The sequence below is a fragment of the Argopecten irradians genome, chromosome 9 (assembly GCF_041381155.1).
Source record: "Argopecten irradians isolate NY chromosome 9, Ai_NY, whole genome shotgun sequence".
NCBI lineage: Eukaryota > Metazoa > Mollusca > Bivalvia > Pectinida > Pectinidae > Argopecten > Argopecten irradians.
The window spans coordinates 40,984,131-40,996,339 of record NC_091142.1 but is presented as its reverse complement, the minus strand read 5'-3'; the positions used below and the strand labels follow the sequence as shown (position 1 = coordinate 40,996,339).

General features: G+C 39.5%; 1 protein-coding gene across 4 annotated transcripts in view; it reads right to left on the bottom strand.

The window, feature by feature from the left end:
• Window positions 1–12,209, bottom strand: part of LOC138332354 (uncharacterized) — a 39,443-nt gene that overhangs the window by 15,991 nt on the left and 11,243 nt on the right. The window lies entirely within an intron of this gene.

Genomic DNA, 12,209 nt, shown 5'->3' with positions numbered 1-12,209 from the left:
ATTAAAATATCATTGAAGCCTTCGTGTAGGACATCTTACCTAGCTATACTTAAGTTCATATATGAAAATAAAATCGAACGAAAAGAACATTAGAAAATGTGAGTATGTCTGTATAAAATAAAAATAAATATGTACATTTGCAAAATATTTACCGAGAAAGGAATGCATAAAATATCAATATTACAGAAGCATACATGTACATATCATGAAATCATCACATTTACTTAAAAAGTCATTTTGCTTCTAAAAAATGAGTTCCGTTTGATTAGTTTAACGTCCTATTAACAGCCAGGGTCATTTAAGGACGTGCCAGGTTTGTTGGTGGAGGAAAGCCGGAGTACCCGGAGAAAAAACACCGACAGCGGTCAGTACCTGGCAACCGCCCAACATGGGATTCGATCTCGCGACCCAGAGGTGGAGGGCATGTGGTAATATGTCGGTACTTCTTAACCACTCGGCCACCGCGGATGAGTTCCGAATATACGTTGTGTCACCATGGTGAAATACGACCAACTGACTAACAACATCTACACATCGGTCTATCTTGGTTGAAGGTAATTTTGTAACTCTTCATTGCAGGCCCAGCGACACGTCGATAAGCCTTTTGAGAATAAGATGAAGTAATTGAAATACTAAAGCATAGCTAATATCTATGAATTTGTTCCAAGGACAATGTCATTCATTTAAGTACAATGTCCTTATAATTCTATCTCTCACTCAGTATATTACAATTTTCCCGTTTCCGTCAGTTAAAACATATCTGCAAATACAATCCCCGATCATGGGTTGTTAAGAATGTATATTACGATACCATTACTTGGATTCTCGTGTATGTACGCGAAAAGAAAATTCAAGAACTTTACAGTACATTCGGTGATTTTTAACGATTAACCAGAATATATATTTTTATCCTATAACTGCCGCAAATACTAACGGATAACGACCGTTGGAAAAAACTTGTACTTTATCCGTCAATACGAAATGCTTTATCCGTCAATACGAAATGTTTTATCTGTTAATACGAAATGCTTTTTCCGTCGATACGAAATGTTTTATCCGTTAATACGAAATGTTTTATCCGTCAATACGAAATGTTTTATCCGTTAATACGAAATGCTTTTTCCGTCAATACGAAATGTTTTATCCGTCAATACGAAATGTTTTATCCGTCAATACGAAATGCTTTATCCGTTAATACGAAATGCTTTTTCCGTCAATACGAAATGTTTTATCCGTCAATACGAAATGCTTTATCCGTCAATACGAAATGCTTTATCCGTCAATACGAAATGTTTTATCCGTCAATGCGAAATGCTTTATCCGTTAATACGAAATGCTTTTTCCGTCAATATGATCACGTGAATTTGTTCCACATTTGACGAAACTTTTTTCTAATTTGACCCCAAAATTTATCCTGTCGGCGAATGATAAGTCATTCTGTCCCGCTAAGAGTTGGCGTCACATTCACGAGAATGCCGTCAATACTCTCGTAATATAAGTCGGTGTCGTCTTTTTCTTGGCACAAGGTACGAATCGTTACGTAATTCTTGATGTGAAATTATTGTTATTTGAGTATTTCCATATTGTTTTAATGATATTACACAATGAATTACTGGAACTGTTTGTGAAGACGCTTACATATATACATCTCCCAGTTACTCAGAATGTCTTCTTATATCTCCGTAACATCGATAATTTTTAAAATAAATTCTTAATATTCAACTATGTAAGCATAATCTCTTTTTTTTCAAATTCAAAATGACTCTTTTTTTCTAATAAATCATTACGCCGTTATACGTGTATCAGCCGATCACATGCAACAATAAAAGTAACGGCGAACTCCATATATAAATGTACAACGTCCCGAGAAGAGAGAATTTTTATAGCCGGTGTAACGTTGAAAATGGACCTCCGTTGAAAACTGACCTCGGGTCATTTTTCAACGTTGCAAAATGACCCCGAAAACCGTTGAAAACTGAACTTTAAACGCACTTTTTACACCGACCCGTTGAAAATAGACCCCGTTGAAAAGTGACCCCATAAGAACTCGTTTTTACAAAAAAACAGAACACGACACCACACAGCATCACACAGAACATCAACACACCAACAACACAACAACACTACACAACACAACACCACGAAACCACACAGCATCACACAGCACAACAACACTACACAAAACAACAACAACACAACACAACACATCACATCACACAACAAAACACAACAAAATAACACAACATCACACAATACAACATCAAACAACATAACATCACAAAACATAACATCACACAACGCATCGCACTAAACACAACATCACAAAACACACAACACAAGGCAACATTACACAACAACACGACACAACATCACAACAAAACATCATAAAACACAACAACAAACAACAGAACCACACCACAACACACAACCACGCAACAACAATACAACAACATCCAACAACAACAACACAACACTACACAACACAACATCACACAACACAACATCACACAACAGCACATCACACAACAGCACATCACACAACACAACATCACACAACAGCACATCACACAACAGCACATCACACAACATAACACAAATACACATCACACAAACACGCAACAACAACACAACACCACCCAACAACAACACACAACACCACAAAAACACAACACACCCCACAACACACCACAACAAAACATCACACAATAACACAACACACAACACAACCACACAACAACAATACAACACCACCCAAAAAACAACACAATAACACAAAACAACACAACACCCGACAACATCACACAACACAACATCATACATAATAGCACAACACAAAATCACACAACAAAACATCACACAACAACACAACACAACCACACCAGAACACACAACACAACAACAATACAACACCACCTAACAACATAACAATACACGGCAAATCAACACCCGACAACAACACAACATCACACAACAACACATAGCACAACACACAACACAACCACACAACAACAATACAACATCACCCAAAAACAACACAATAACACACAACAACACAACATACGGCAACATCACACAACACAACAAAACACAACACAACCACACCACAACATACAACGCAACAACAATACAACACCACCCAAAAACAACACAATAACACACAACAACACAACACACTACAACATCACACAACATAACACAAGACAAAATCACACAACAAAACATCACACAACAACAACACATCACACAAACATAACACAACAACACAACACAACAACACACACAACCACAACACAATACATAACACAACAACAATACAACACCACCTAACAACACAACAATGCACAACAACACAACACCCGACAACAACACAACATCACACAACATAACGCAACAACACATCACAAAAACATCATGTAACGACACTGCACAAACACGGAACAACAACACAACACACACAACAACAAAACACAGCCACACAGCACACAACAACTCACAACACACAACACAACAACACACCACACAACACAATAACATGACACAACCACACATAACAACACAACATACAACAACACAACACCACACAACATAACAACACATCATCACACAACAACAAAACAACACACAACAACACCACACAACAAACAACACACAACACAAAACACACAACCTCAAAACACCACAACACAACCATACGCAGAACACAACAGAACTGATCCAAACGCAGATATATAATACATGCATTCTTGTATTGCAGGGAATGAATATAAATTAACAATTACTGAATATCTGACAAACGTTAAATCGTCGAAAATATAATCAATAAAAAATCATTAAGAAACAAATTAATAATATCCCATAATTATAGTTTTGTAACACTATCCACTGGTACTCGGAAGTGAACACCACATAGTACAAACTTTGCATGCAGTTGATAACATCAATTCCTTTTTATTTACTACGTTACCTCAGTGTTATATAGCAATTCCTCAGTCTGAGAACAATTAAATTAACATTATATACACGGACGAACAAAATGACTATAGATAAAATGAAAGTTTTGTAGTGCCGTATTCTCGATAATAAACATACAAGCACCTAAAATATTTAAATGAGGTATTTAATTGTTACGATGATAACAATATCAAATTTCAATTCAAATCGGGTGATTACGTAATTTAAATACCAGCAAGAAGGGTCGCGTATATTAGGAATGGCGATAACAGAGTTTGTGCAACAGTTATATATGTGAATGTACTAGAATAATATTTCAACAGACCATCCGTGGATAGTTTGCCAAGGTCATTTTTCAACGGTCATTTTTCAACAGACCTGCCGTTGAGAATTGACCCTAGACACCGTCAATTTTCAACGGCATGTTCAATTTTCAACGGCATTCGGGGTCCGTTTTCACCGTTGAAAACTGACCCGAGGTCAATTTTCAACGGAGGTCCATTTTCAATGTTACACCGGCCAATGAGATTGCAGCCGAAGCCTCGCTCATGCATATTATACCAGCCACGAAACCAGTATGCATTTTTAATTAGATGGCTTCAAGATGTTTGTCATAATGGGGCGTATATCGTCTTAATGACAGCACTTTGTATAGATGTATAGGATGATTTTGAAAGGAAAATTATCGCTCATTCCGACGGTAGTAACCGTTTTTATGACGATGTACTAGAAATGTGTTTTTATAGCCGCTAAAGGTGGGCGGGTTAGAAATTTGGAGTCTAAGGCTTTCCACCCTTCTCGTATATAGTACCATGTAGAGTATGATTTTAATCGGTTTTTTTTAATCTAGACCTCTTAAACGTCTAAAAATGGTCTTAGGGCACTCTAGTGGTCTAGGAGCTGCTATGCGTGATTCAGCCGGGATAGAATGGATAACTTTTCTCGTCATCTCTAGCATAATTCAAGGTAACTTAAAAACTTATGCTAAAGGAGTACTGACGGACGGTAAACTTCGTCATGAAATACTTGATCTTCATTGTAAAGGAAGTTGTCCTCCTCAAAACTTTTAAGGCGCGTCTTGACAGTTACTAGAACAAGAGATCCCAGAGGGATCTTGGCGCCCATCAAAGAATGATATATATCTGACAAAGGAAAGATGGATCTTTTCTCTACTTTTTAACTTTTTCAAACATACTACATATAAAATTTGAGACAGATCGCTTCAGTACCTTTTGAGAAATAGCGGTAACAAACTTCAACTATCAAAATCCAAGATGACTCCTTGGCGGCCATCTTGTTGATCAATCGGTCCCAAATCACAATATGCACAACTAGGCCCCTAGGGGGACCTACATGTGAAATCTAAGAAAGATCCTTTCAATACTTTCTGAGAAATAGCGATAACAAACTTTGAATATCAAAATCCACGATGGCTGCCTGGCAGCAATCTTGTTGACCGATCGGTCCCAAATCACAATATGCACAACAAGGGCCCTCAGGGAACCTACATATGAATTTTGAGACAGATCCCTTCAGTACTCTCTGAGAAATAGCGATAACAAACTTTGAATAACAAAATCCAAGATGGCTGCCTGGTGGCCATCTTGTTGACCGATCGGTCCCAAAATACAATATGCACAACTAGGGCCCTAGGGAAACCTACATATAAAATTTGAGACAGATCCCTTCAATACTTTCTGAGAAATAGCTTTAACTATCAAAATCTAAGATGGCGGCCTGGCGGCCATCTTGTTCACCGATTGGTCCAAAAATGTAATATGCACAACTAGGGCCATAGGAGCACCTACATATTAAATTTGAGAAAGATCCCTTCAGCACTTTTTGAGAAATAGGGATATCAAACCTTAACTATCAAAATCCAAGATGACCGCCTGGCGGCCATCTTGTTTTTCCTATCAACCTCAAAATCTGTATGGCACAACTAGGGACCAAGGGTAACCTCCATGTGAAATTTGAACAAAATCCCTTCAGTATTTCTCAAGAAATATCGATAACAAATTTCAACTGCCAAAATCAAAGATGGCTACCTGGCAGCCATCTTGTTTTCTGATCAGCCTCAAAATCTGTATGGCACAATTAGGGACCAAGGGTAACCTCCATGTGAAGTTTGAACAAAATTCCTTCAGCAGTTCTCAAGAAATATTGATAACAAACTTCAACTGCCAAAATTAAAGATGGCTGTCTGGCGGCCATCTTGTTGATCAATCGGTCCCAAATCACAATATGCACAACTAGGCCCCTAGGGGAACCTACATGTGAAATCTAAGAAAGATCCTTTCAATACTTTCTGAGAAATAGCGATAACAAACTTTGAATATCAAAATCCACGATGGCTGCCTGGCAGCAATCTTGTTGACCGATCGGTCCCAAATCACAATATGCACAACTAGGGCCCTCGGGGAACCTACATATGAATTTTGAGACAGATCCCTTCAGTACTCTCTGAGAAATAGCGATAACAAACTTTGAATAACAAAATCCAAGATGGCTGCCTGGCGGCCATCTTGTTGACCGATCGGTCCCAAAATACAATATGCACAACTAGGGCCCTAGGGAAACCTACATATAAAATTTGAGACAGATCCCTTCAGTACTTTCTGAGAAATAGCTTTAACTATCAAAATCTAAGATGGCGGCCTGGCGGCCATCTTGTTCACCGATTGGTCCAAAAATGTAATATGCACAACTAGGGCCATAGGGGCACCTACATATTAAATTTGAGAAAGATCCCTTCAGCACTTTTTGAGAAATAGGGATATCAAACCTTAACTATCAAAATCCAAGATGACCGCCTGGCGGCCATCTTGTTTTTCCAATCAACCTCAAAATCTGTATGGCACAACTAGGGACCAAGGGTAACCTCCATGTGAAGTTTGAACAAAATCCTTTCAGTAGTTCTCAAGAAATATTGATAACAAACTTCAACTGCCAAAATCAAAGATGGCTGCCTGGCGGCCATCTTGTTTTTCCAATCAACCTCAAAATCTGTATGGCACAACTAGGGACCAAGGGTAACCTCCATGTGAAGTTTGAACAAAATCCTTTCAGTAGTTCTCAAGAAATATTGATAACAAACTTCAACTGCCAAAATCAAAGATGGCTGCCTGGCGGCCATCTTATTTTTCCAATCAGCCACAAAATCTGTATGGCACAAATATGGACCAAGGGCCTCCATGTGAAGTTTGAACAAAATCCCTGAAGCAGTTTTTAAGAAATAGTGATAACAAGCATTGTTTACGGACGGACGACGGACCACGGACCACGGACAAAGGGCGATTTGAATAACCCATGAAAACGTGCTGTATGACTATCGTCCCTCGACCAGAACCACTCGATTAGTTGATCATATCTGTCGGGAAAGCTCAACATACCGAGGTATTACATTATTTATTTTGTCAAACGGTTAGACCGACACAACGTACGAAAGTACGAAATATGAAATGACCGTATTTGTATAGCAGCTATTTACATGCAGTCTAGGTCTAGTTTGGGAATGCATGCATCCAGAGGGTTGGAAGGTGGAAGGGTGTATCTGTCACTTATGCTTAGTAGTGTTAGAAAACGTCATTTCATGCCCTTCAAAAAAGACTTGAGACAAACAAGAGGCCTATGGGCCTTAACGGTCACTTCAGTTCAGATATAGAATGAAACATATAAACACTATATACTGGTCCTTGACGTCGGTCGGTGATAAAAACACTATATACTGGTCCTTGACGTCGGTCAGTGATATAAACACTATATACTGGCCCTTGTCGTCGGTCAGTGATATAAACACTATATATACTGGTCCTTGACGTCGGTCAGTGATATAAACACTATATACTTGTCCTTGACGTATGGTCGGTGATATAAAAACTATATACTGGTCATTGACGTCGGTCAGTGGTATAAACACTATATACTGGCCCTTGACGTCGGTCAGTGATATAAACACTATATACTGGCCCTCCTCTTGACGTATAGTCAGTTGATAACAAACACTATATACTGGTCCCTTGACGTCGGTCAGTGATATAAACACTATATACTGGTCCTTGACGTCGGTCAGTGATATAAACACTATATACTTGTCCTTGACGTATGGTCGGTGATACAAACACTATATACTGGTCATTGACGTCGGTCAGTGATATAAACACTATATACTGGTCATTGACGTCGGTCAGTGATATAAACACTATAGACTTGTCCTTGACGTATAGTCGGTGATATCAACACTATATACTGGTCCTTGACGTCAGTCAGTGATATAAACACTATATACTTGTCCTTGACGTCGGTCAGTGATATAAACACTATATACTGGCCCTTGACGTCGATCAGTGATATAAACACTATATACTGGTCCTTGACGTCGGTCAGTGATATAAACACTATAGACTTGTCCTTGACGTATAGTCGGTGATATCAACACTATATACTGGTCCTTGACGTCAGTCAGTGATATAAACACTACATACTGGTCCTTGACGTCGGTCGGTGATATAAACACTATATACTGGCCCTATACGTCGGTCAGTGATATAAACACTATATACTGGCCCTTGACGTCGGTCGGTGATGTAAACACTATATACCGGTCCTTGACGTCGGTCGGTGATTTTACTCTAACTTATTAATCTATGAAGAGTATTTACTTACATCAAACCTGTGAACTCGGAATTTTATTGAAAATTTAGTCATTTTGACCCTGTTTGGTCCCGCCCCTATGGTCCCCCAGGGGGTCAGCGAGGACCGATATGGATGTTAAACTGCTATATCTCAGGCTAATAAATCTTATCAAGTTTGACTAATTTCCTTTGAAAATTGAGCAAGTACTGTTCATAAAAGTGTTTTCCTTTATAAACTAGAGAAAAATTGACCCCCTCCACAGGGAATAACGTGAGACCCAGGGTCATATAATTCACAATTGTCTATAAGGAGTATTTGATTCTACCATTCCCAGAATTATACAAGGACATAGTCATTCAGATCCCCCGCCAATGGAGATATCAAAGCTGAAGTAAGTTTGATTGTGGAGACTAATGTGTATGAAAAAACCCCAGGAAAAAGGAAGTTGAGCTAAAGAAAGATGGAGTATAATTCAAGTAGAGCGGGGCTGCAATTGTTGAATCAGGTATACAGCCTTGACATTAACATTAGACTATATAAACAAAGATGGGTGGAGTTTTGCAAAGTAACATTTACCATTTACCATGATATTTTCAGCAATGTTTCCATGGTAACGTAAAAAGTGCAAAAACTGAAAACCTAAAAATAGCAAAAGGTACTACTAGACAATAAAAAGAATGTGTCTATGAAGTTTCGTGGAAATATCTCTGCTGGTTTTAGAGTTATGCTCCGGAAATGAACCTGCTACTAAAATATGATATTTTCAGCAATGTTTCTATGGTTACAGAAAAAAACACAAAAAGCGAAAACCTTAAAATAGCAAAAGGCACTACTAGACTATAAGAACAATGTGTCTATGAAGTTTCATGGAAATATCTCTGCTGGTTTTAGATTTGTGCTCCGGAAACGATTCTTACACAAAAATCTGCCATTTTCAGCAATGTTTCCATCGTTACAGAAAAAAGTACAAAAAGTGAAAACCTTAAAATAGCAAAAGGCACTACTAGACCATAAGACTAATGTGCCTATGGAGTTCCGTGCATATATCTCAACCGGTTTTCCAGTTATGCTGCGGAAACGAACCTGGTACAAAAATATGATATTTTCAGCAATGTTTCCATGGTTACGGAAAAAGTGCAAAAAATGAAAACCTAAAAATGGCAAAAGGCACTACTAGACCATAAGACCAATGTGTGTATGAAGTTTCGTGGAAATATCTCTTCTGGTTTTAGAGTTATGCTCCGGAAACGAACCTGGTACATTTTCAGCAATGTTTCCATGGTTACGGAAAAAATGCAAAAAATGAAAACCTAAAAATAGCAAAAGGCACTACTAGACCATAAGACCAATGTGTGTATGAAGTTTCGTGGAAATATCTCTACTGGTTTCAGAGTTATGCTCCGGAAACCATTCGTACGGACGGACGGACGGACGGACGGAAGGACGGACGGACGGACGGACGGACGGACGGACGGACGGACGGACGGACGGACGGACGGACGGACGGACGGACGGACGGACGGACGGACGGACGGACGGACGGACGGACGGAACCCATTTGTATATCCCCCGCCTACTTCGATGGGCGGGGGATAATAAAAAGAATTTTGAAGTTTTAGCATATCTGACCCCTTTTGGCTCACTCATCTCCCTCACCCACCCCTCTACCCCATGGGGTCAGCCGGGACCAATACGGATATGATGTTAAAATGTAATAATAATTCTGAACAAGTTTGACTAATTTCCTATTAAAATTGAGTGAAACAAGAGGCCCATGGGCCTTAACGGTCATCTGACAATTAGTACAATACAACATAGTCGTTTAAAGATTTTAGCCTATTTGACCCCAATGACCTTGAATGAAGATCAAGGTCATTCATTTGAACAAACTTGGAAGCCCTTCATCCCAGCATGCGACAGGCCTAATATCAGGTCTCTAGGCCTCTTAGTTATTCACAAGAAGTTGTTTAAAGGATTTTAGCCTATTTGACCCCTGTGACCTTGAATGAAGGTCAAGGTCATTTATTTGAACAAACTTGGTAGCCCTTCATCCCATCATCCTACAGGCCCAATATCAGTACCCTAGGCCTTCTGGTTCTTGAGAAGAAGTCGTTTAAAGATTTTAGCCTATTTGACCCCTGTGACCTTGAATGAAGGTCAAGGTCATTTATTTGAACACACTTGCTAGCCCTTCATCCCAGCATCCTACAGGCCCAATATCAGTAACCTGGGCCTTCTGGTTCTTGAGAAGAAGTCGTTTAAAGATTTTAGCCTTTTTGACCCTTTTGACCTTGAATGAAGGTCAAGGTCATTCATTTTAACAAACTTGGTAGCCCTTCATCCCAGCATGCCACAGGCCTAATATCAGGTCTCTTGGCCTCTTAGTTATTCACAAGAAGTTGTTTAAAGGATTTTAGCCTATTTGACCCCTGTGACCTTGAATGAAGATTAAAGTCATTTATTTGAACAAACTTGGTAGCCCTTTATCCCAGCATCCTACAGGCCCAATATCAGTACCCTAGGCCTTCTGGTTCTTGAGAAGAAGTTGGTTTAAAGATTTTAGCCTTTTTGACCCCTTTTGACCTTGAATGAAGGTCAAGGTCATTCATTTGAACAAACTTGGTAGCCCTTTATCCCAGCATGTCACAGGCACAATACCATTACCCTGGGCCTTCTGGTTCTTGAGAAGAAGTCGTTTAAAAATTTCAGCCTTTTTGACCCCTTTGACCTTGAATGAAGGTCAAGGTCATTCATTTGAACAAACTTGGTAGCCCTTCATCCCAGCATGCCACAGGCCTAATATCAGGTGTCTAGGCCTCTTAGTTATTCACATGAAGTTGTTTAAAGGATTTTAGCCTATTTGACCCTTGTGACCTTGAATGAAGATCAAGGTCATGTATTTGAACAAACTTGGTAGTCCTTCATCCCAGCATCCTACAGGCCCAATATCAGTAACCTGGGCCTTCTGGTTCTTGAGAAGAAGTCGTTTAAAGATTTTAGCCTTTTTGACCCCTTTGACCTTGAATGAAGGTCAAGGTCATTCATTTGAACAAACTTGGTAGCCCTTCATCCCAGCATGCTACAGGCCTAAAATCAGGTCTCTAGGCATCTTGGTTATTCACAAGAAGTTGTTTAAAGGATTTTAGCCTATTTGACCCCTGTGACCTTGAATGAAGGTCAAGGTCATTTATTTGAACAAACTTGCTAGCCCTTTATCCCAGCATCCTACAGGCTCAATATCAGTACCCTGGGCCTTCTGGTTTTTTGAGAAGAAGTCATTTAAAGATTTTAGCCTATTTGACCCCTGTGACCTTGAATGAGGGTCAAGGTCATTCATTTGAACAAACTTGGTAGCCCTTCATCCCAGCAACCTACAGGCCAAATATGAGTACCCTGGGCCTTCCGGTTATTGAGAAGAAGTCGTTTGAATGAAAAGTTTACGGACGGCGATCGGCGCACGGCGGACGGCGCACGACGACGGACGGTGCATGATGACAATAGGTCATCCTGGCCCTTTGGGTCAGATGACCTAAAAATGCTCATAAATGTGCTTTCCCTAAATAAACGATAGTAAACTTGACTCCCTCCCCAGGGGGAAACGTGAGACCCCAGGGTCATATAAG